Genomic DNA, 8,410 nt, shown 5'->3' with positions numbered 1-8,410 from the left:
CGAGTCGTCTCGGCAAAAAATGTGAGTGAAAATTTACATTATATATATGTTATATATATATATATATATATATATATATATATATATATATATATATATATATATATATATATTACTAAATACTACGTTAGGTAGCCATTTGGGACACCTAACTCAGGTTTTCATAAGGTTTGTGCATTAGGTCACCCATTTTTCGGGCGACCTAACTCAAACGCATTCATCTTTCATACTCATGATGCAATGCCTATAAATAGCCCTGCATTGCTTTGGCCCTGCATTGCTTTGGTCTGTGTCTTTACTTTCTATATTTCAATTTTTAAAGAATTCCAATCACTAAATAAAGATATATCAGTGTTTAATCAAGTTCGTAGTTATGTCACCCATTGTGTAAATGTCACTTGCGTGACCCAGGCTAAAACACATGATATCTCACATGTCCGGATATATATCAAGGCGATTTCAATGCTAGAATTTTTTTTCTCAACCCAATTGATTTTTTGGGAAACATATCCACGACCAGAAATTTGACGAAGTAAGTTTTCTGGTCTCAACCTCAAGATATAAATTTTTACATTACGGAATGGCATCGCGATTTTCTATTTTACGACAATTGACCGAATCTTTTATTTTACGACAATCTAAGACCCAAAACGAAAACACTACGGGGAAAGAAGGAAAATGAAAGTAGCACAGAATTTGCGGTATTCGACATGGAATTCTCCATTCTTGTCACCAGTAGACTGTCTGTCAGTCCGTTTGTTGACAAGTAATTTATCAGTTTAATTCCATCATTTAGTAATTGCAACATGGCGGCATTGACTAGAAGCAAACGTTTGGTTGAACTTGGCATTCAACGAATGTTAATGTTGGAGTCCAGACAAAAAGTTTGAAAAAGGTAAGAGTAAGAGTAAGTTGAGTAAGAGAACAGTAAGAGTAAGACTATGACTAAGAGACTAACTCTAGATTATAATTATACGTATACTTATACTCATGCTTTTTCTAGAACTTAATTAAGATTTTGATTTATCTAGATGAATGATAACGTAGACCAATTCTCAGTCACTGTACTCTAGTCTAGTCTCAAAGGTTAGATAGAGGAGAAGGCAATGTTGTTTTTTTTTTCGTTGCCAGTTTTGTTTGTCACAGATAATAATAATATGAGAGGCAAAGTGTCACAAAGTCACAAAAGACAGCAAACAAAACAAAAAGAATAATAATAATAATAATAGATGACTCAAGACTAAAGATTTTTATGTGTATATATTATAGTCTCTATACTCTAGGTTTGTTGTTGGTTCTATGATGACTATACTATGCACATTTACTCATTCTCATACTTTTATTATGACATGTACGTTATTCATCGTCCACATAGATGAAAGCTTGGAATAACTTGGAAACAAAAACCAACTTTAAAGTTGTGTGCATGTCAATCAAGATAAACATAAGTTAGAGGAGGGGCATTTTGATTCTTAATTTTGTACTTAATTAATTAATCCTAAACTTTTATTCTCTTCCACAAAAGATGCTGAGCAAGAAGTGCCCTCCAGTTCTTCATCTCCCGTTCCCTCTGCTGACAGAGATATTGACCCAGATGTAAGATTGAAGAAAAACATTGTGTCTTTTTTTAAGCAAATTCTAGGCCTACTGTTTTAAGATAAAATATATTTTTTATGTTTGTTTTAAAGATTCTCAAATACTTTTATAATTGAGTATTTAATATTTATTCATTTATCATTTTTTGATGCTGTCTCTGTGTATGTTAATGTTAGATATTTCATGCCTCGACCCCGTTTTTAAAAAAACAACTTATTTTCTCACACATGAAATGCTATAATAATGCAATGCTTATTACTCATAAAGCCAGTGCTATTGAACATGTTATGCTACTCAGTCTTACGATTAGAATTATTAGTTACACATTTTGAAAATAATTATTTTAAAAATAAAAGTTGTTACGATTAGTGACTGTCCTAGTTCTTTACAGAAACTCAGCTGAGGCTTCTCCCTATTCTCTCACTTTAATGGTGCATCATTTCCTAGGTCTAATGCTATGTCGCATTGAAACCTATTTTCTAAACAAATCTAACCATATTTAAATAGAGCATTACCTGTAATATCAGATCACTTTGAAGGCACCATTACATTTCCATTTCTACATTTGAATCAATCAAAAACTTAATTTCTTTTATATCAACAGTTTGTTCCAGCACCACCATCTCAAACAAGTAGTGAGGATGAGGGGGAAGAAATGCTTTCCAAATTGCCAGCTTTGAGGTTCAAAGAAAAGATCCTAAATTGAAATCAGGTACCTAATAAGACAGATCATTTATTGAAAAGCATATCTTCATCTCTCTGCCCTCTTCTTTAACATGTCATTTGTTCTGCATTATAGCTCCTTACTTAATTCCTTACTTAATCAAACATCTGTGCTTGTATTTTGGATGATCACCTTGTACTGTTGCATCCGCTTAGCAAATTTCAGGCTTAGAGTTAGAGATACATCCAAAAACATTTTGATGGAGAATAAATAGTCTTGCGGTTAAATACTGCTTTAAACATGTCAAATCTTAATAAGCCGTGTAAGCAAATTTCTATGAAAAATCTGTCTGATGTGAACAATCTTTATTTTGCATTCTCAGGATCCAATGCTGATTGACAATGCTGAAAGTAATCATTGCGAATCTGAAATTGTTGAATTTCATTCTGATGGATTAGTCGACAATATAAGGTAGGAAAAACCACTATGAGATACATGATCCTATTTACATAAATGATAATTATAAGCAGTCATTGATCGCTGTCTCCCCTAAGATCTAAAGACACAACCAATCTTTATATAATTTCTTAAAGTCACATAAAATACAGTTTCACAACATACAAAGCACATATAATAAGGTTGAGAACAGGGTGGAACATAAAAAATGCTGTCTAATATGATTGATTTATTTCTTAAAAGTGATAATTTTTTAAGTCAAACTCTGGTATATGTTAGTGTCCTCTGTTAAAATATTCCATGTTTAAAAATAATAATAGGATATAACTCTTGATTTTTATCTTGATCATGATTGGAGCAACTAGGTATCTACTTATGCTATTTAATCTAATTTTTACGAATTATATTTATTACTGATTACTACTATTTTACATCAAATTTCTAATAAAAAGAATATGTTTTTAGGCCTGATGAAAAGTTACCAAATCCACAAGAAGTCCGTCTTGAACCATCCCAACTGAATGAAAATAGGAATGAAAGCAGTAATAAGGTTAGTCTTATTACTTTATTTGACGAATTGACTTTAGCGAAGGATAAACGTCTGTTTTGATTATGCAACATCAGAGGAACAATTTGAGTAGATCGGGTCTATATCTCCAATTTTTTGAATGTCTGCTTGGCAAGGTACATTTATGGTGCATTGCTTTACTAGCAGCATAAGTGTCAGGTGTACAAGGTGTTAATTATGATTGGAGGTTAGAGTTGTGATTTTATTAAGAGTCATTAACTGAAATTTCTATAAAGAAGACTGACAGCTGGTCCAGCCAAACTGTATAGATACATTAAATCCAAGTCTTTGGAGATGTTCTGTATTTAAACATAGAATCTGTCCTGCGAACAGTCTTTGTCTCATGGTTTCAGGAATCGGGTTACATGTATGCACTATATTCAGTAACATCAATGTCAATCACTTAAATTTACACAAATTCACATTTTTGAATGTCTCTTCATTGTTAATGGTAATAAGTTAAAATAACTATACCGTAATATAGTACACAGTGTTGATTGAAATAATTGTCCAGTGTGATGAAAGCCCATGTAGTATAAAAGATGGATCAGATTTGAATTATAGTCCCTAGTTATAGAATTATAGTGGCCGAGTGGTTAAGGCATTGCACTGTGTCCCGCAAGGACCTGGGTTCGAGCCCCGCTTCAGGCACTTTCGTTTTTTTCATTGAGCAAGATTATTAACCCCCAATTTGCTCACTTGGACAACATAGGTGATTCCTTTTGTCATCAGACATCTTATTTGATGAGTTATCTATATTCCTTTGTGGAATGTCTAGGCGACGTTATCTTATGATGTCGTGGCGAAAAAGGCATAATTAAAAAAAAAATTAATAACAAAAATTTAATTAGAAATTAGTGTGCAATTGTAAGAGGATTGAGATTCTGGGAGTCGAGCGTTTAGAAAGTGGCCATTTATAAATTTTGGTAGTTATTGGGAAGATGATTAGATTTCAATAAATATGTTTTTCTTTTTTTTTAACCTACCTTCATAAATATCTGAACATCAACACTCCTCTATCTAACTTATTTAATAGACATTATTTTTAAAAGGTGATTTGTCCTCAAGGATTTTTTTTCAAGCATTTATAAAATCACTGCTTATGGCATTATCATCTGGGCAATGAACTTTTCTTTGATTTACATTTCAGAAACCAAAACGAATGTGTAAGTTTTGTGATGAATTTCCAACCCATCTCACTCGTCATATAAAAAGAAAACACAGTACAGAGTAGGAGGTGATTGCTGCTTTGAAACTACCGAGCAAAGAGCAAAACAGAATGTTTGATACCATGAAAAAAGCGGCATTTTTAAAGCAAATGCAGAAATTCATCGCAAAGATAAGCAAGCAACTTTAATAAGGGAGAGACGCCAAGGCAATGCTGATACAGTAATGTGTTCTGGCTGCTTAGGCTTTTTTGATGGCAAAAATATCTTTCGTCACAAAGAAAAGTGTTCTCGAGTGATGTCATTGCAAGCTGACACAATTAAAATGACTTCTTTGTCAGGCTGTGCAAAAGAAATAGGTGTTGATGTTGAGTTTAAGACCAATGTCATTGATAGGTTTAGAAAAGATGGTGTTGGAGAGATTTGCAGAACAGATTTAGTTGTATTGTTGCTTGGGAAAAAACAATGGGCAAGATCAGTAAAAAAAGAAAGATCCGTTATAATGGGTGAGATGAGACTGTTTGCCAACTTAATTTATTTATTACGAGTAGAGTCCGAAAATAAAAATGCCTCGGGACTAGATGTGTTGGACTACAAACAATTCAATGTACTTGAAAAGGTTGTCATCAAATTTTGTGACAAAGATGATGGCCAAAAGGCCGGTTTGAAAGTGAGAATCGGATTTGCTCTAAAGAAGGCAGTCAACGTCATGAAAGGGTACTTTATTATGAAACGTGTATTTGACAAAGAGCAAGATTTGAGCAGATTTATAGATGTCCTCAATCTGAATTGGAGCTTTATCTTTTATTCAGCTCAAGTAGAATGTGAATTAAAACGGGGTGGTCTTCGTAAACCAGCAGCCATGCCATTGGAAGAAGATATTTCAACTTTCAGAAAATACTTGTTGCAGGAAATGGTAAATGGGATGGCTCAATTTGGTATCTGGGATAAACAGACTTTTATTTTCATGAGGAATATAATTTTGTCAAGGATAACCATGTTTAATGCTCGAAGAGGTGGTGAGCCAAGTAGGCTTACTTTAGCTGAGTGGAGAGATGCCATCACAGGTGCTTGGATCGATCCAAATTTAATTATGGATGTTGACGATCCAATGGAAAAATATTTGATCGATAATCTGAAACTGGCCTACCAAGCTGGCAAAGGTAATAGAAAACTTGTTCCTGTTTTGTTCCCAATGGACACAATAGAGCCTATAACAAAACTTCTAAGTGAGATGATAAATTGTAATGTTTCTATTGAAAATACATATTTGTTTCCCAACACTGGTCAATCAACTGACCATGCCAGTGGATACCATTACCTTCAGTCTGTTGTAAAACGTTGTCCTGGACTGAAGCAGCCTCACCTCCTGATTGCTGATAAGTTTAGACATAGAGTTTCCACCATGTTTGCTCAATTAGACATTCCAGAAGAACAAAGGACCATTTTTTTATCGTCACATGGGACACTCTGAATCTGTCAATAGAAATGTGTACCAGTGTCCATTGGCAGTGACAGAAATCACAAAAGTGGGGAATTTCTTGTTGAACTCAGTAGATGATACACCACAGCCTCAAAGAGTTTCACATGAAGAAGGGGAAATCAGCAACTCAGATATTTGTTCTACAACATTACCTCAACAACATGAACTGTCCAGCTATCTTTCTGAGCAAGCAACAGTTAATGAACAAAATGTACAGCTTGCTGGAAACAGAAGCAAAAAATCACCAGACGTTACTCAACGTCAATATACAAAATGGTCTGATCACGAGTCCGATATTGTAAACTCTTACTTCAAGAAATATATCACAGATACCTCAAATAAAGGATGTCTTCCCAGCAAAAGAGATGTACTTGAATTTTTATCAAAATACAAAGTTCTTGAAGGTTATGAAAATAAGGCAACTTTGGTAAGAAACAAAGTCTTCAACGAGAAAAAGAAGTTCAGAAGTTTCTGTTCATAGCATAGATATGATACAAGACATAAGATGGGTGACAGGTGTATTAATTCTTGTTTTTGATGCTCATACATATATAATATACAAGCGGGGATCACCCTTCCCCTGTTGGATGTAACAGTGTAAACATTTTCTGTAAATTGTAAGTGTGTTGATATTTGTCTTTTTTCTTTAAATTGCTGGTCTTGAATTAAATTTCTAGGTCTTGAATTTTAAAATTGTTTTTAGTGATAACCTGTAATCATCTAAAAGTTGACAGAATATCTAGTCAAATGTCTAAAATATTTCGCTTTGTCTTTCACAAAATTAAGAGTGGAAAACTGTTCAATATTTATAATGTTTGTTACAAGAATGATTGCATTGAAAATATTGAAAGTAACCACCATCTGGTAGGTATCGACTGCCTCATTATACTGTAAGACATACGTGCAGTCAACATGCTAAAGATGATGGCATCTGTGTTTTTGAGTGGATTTGATGAACAAATTCACCTTTTTAAAAAATAGAATAAAATCATCCAGATGTTTTATCAAAACAAAAATTCATACAAAGCACATTTATTTTATGTCGATTGTAAACACCATGCAATGTTGGTGATGATTGGTTCAATGGTTTGGGAGCCTTTTATGTATGATAAGGAAAAGTCAGATTTTCCAAATACATGGCAGATATCAAGTAACATTGCAAATCGTGTATTTTTGGTGTATGATTTCATGAAGTGTTTATGGTACAAATATGCATTAAGTGACCCAATGGGTGACATAAATCATGTATTTTTGGTGTATAATTTCATTTAATGTTTATGTTACAAATGTGTATTAAGTGACCTATTGGGTGACATAAATCATGTATTTTTGGTGTATAATTTCATTTAATGTTTATGTTACAAATGTGTATTAAGTGACCCATTGGGTGACATAAATCATGTATTTTTGGTGTATAATTTCATCAAACTCTTGTTCATGGGTAACATCACGTATTTTTAAAATATATGTTTATCTCATATTGGTTTTTAATAAATTTTTATTTTAAAATCCAAGTCGTTACCGTCATCATTTGTTTAATAAATATGCTTATCTCTGTCCGTTTATACTTCTACTTCTATCGTTTGTGTTGGGTACTTGTCTGGATAGAATTTTTTTTTTATGCTTACACATGTAGGTACATTCAATTTTCTATCAACCTAAGACAAGTGTGTTATTTACTGCTCGAATGCTGGTTAAATCACTTGTTAATTGGTTGGTGCTTTAAACAATCATACTGGGATGGGGTTCCCGACCTCCCATAGTGAGCAGGGAGGTACTTACTGTGTCTTCTACCCCTCCTATATCTGTTTTCCAATTGCTTTCTGTTTTTGTCTTGGAATGAGATGCTTAGTTTTGTCCTGACCCTGGCCGGAGTTCTTGGCTGGGAGGGAAACCGTCGATTGTATAGTCATAGTTTTGGGAGATTATATTTTTTTCCTTGTATATCTTCTCTCTTTTGTACTGTTATTTTTTTTTTTAATCTTTAACATCTGATTTGTAAACATTTGAGTATATCCCTCTTTGTGGGATCTTGTACTGGTGTCTGGATAAGACTTAGGTGATCTCAATCTAAGTACACTGATAGTATGTTCTTGGAATCTACATTTATTGTTCTCTATTTGAACCATTCCCATTTGCCCTATTTTTTCCTTAAGTCCTTTTAATTGTACATCTAGAATGTTTTTACTATCCAATTTTCTTCCTTTTTACTGGCGCTGATATAACCTAAATGTGTTGCAAGCGCCGTAAAACCCTTAAAAACAAGCAAAGACATAAACAATCCAAAAACACCAAATATTGTCATGGGTAACCTAACTCACATTTTTATTGGAGTTCCTAACGTAGGAAATATACCATTGCAATTTGTGGGCTGCCTAAGTAAGTGAAAACAGTTAGTAAAAGTTAGGTCATCCAGTTAATTTTGTATCTCTTTTACTTTGTCTAATTTTTACGCACATTTTTGTGGAATTATTCAT

General features: G+C 33.3%; 1 pseudogene across 1 annotated transcript; it reads left to right on the top strand.

Moving 5' to 3' along the window:
- Positions 1 to 661: 661 nt before the first annotated feature.
- On the top strand, positions 662 to 6,554 carry LOC144959728 (uncharacterized; annotated as a pseudogene). The gene is made up of 6 exons (XR_013642673.1): positions 662 to 895; positions 1,526 to 1,596; positions 2,201 to 2,308; positions 2,643 to 2,731; positions 3,182 to 3,266; positions 4,435 to 6,554. The product of XR_013642673.1 is annotated as an uncharacterized LOC144959728 (transcript).
- The last annotated feature ends 1,856 nt before the right edge of the window (positions 6,555 to 8,410 follow it).

This window comes from Berghia stephanieae, chromosome 14 (genome assembly GCF_034508935.2).
Source record: "Berghia stephanieae isolate SIO BIC M18660-M18661 chromosome 14, UCSD_Bste_1.3, whole genome shotgun sequence".
Taxonomy (NCBI): Eukaryota; Metazoa; Mollusca; class Gastropoda; order Nudibranchia; family Aeolidiidae; genus Berghia; species Berghia stephanieae.
The sequence above is the reverse complement of the archived record's forward strand: the minus strand, read 5'-3'. Positions and strand labels throughout refer to the sequence as shown.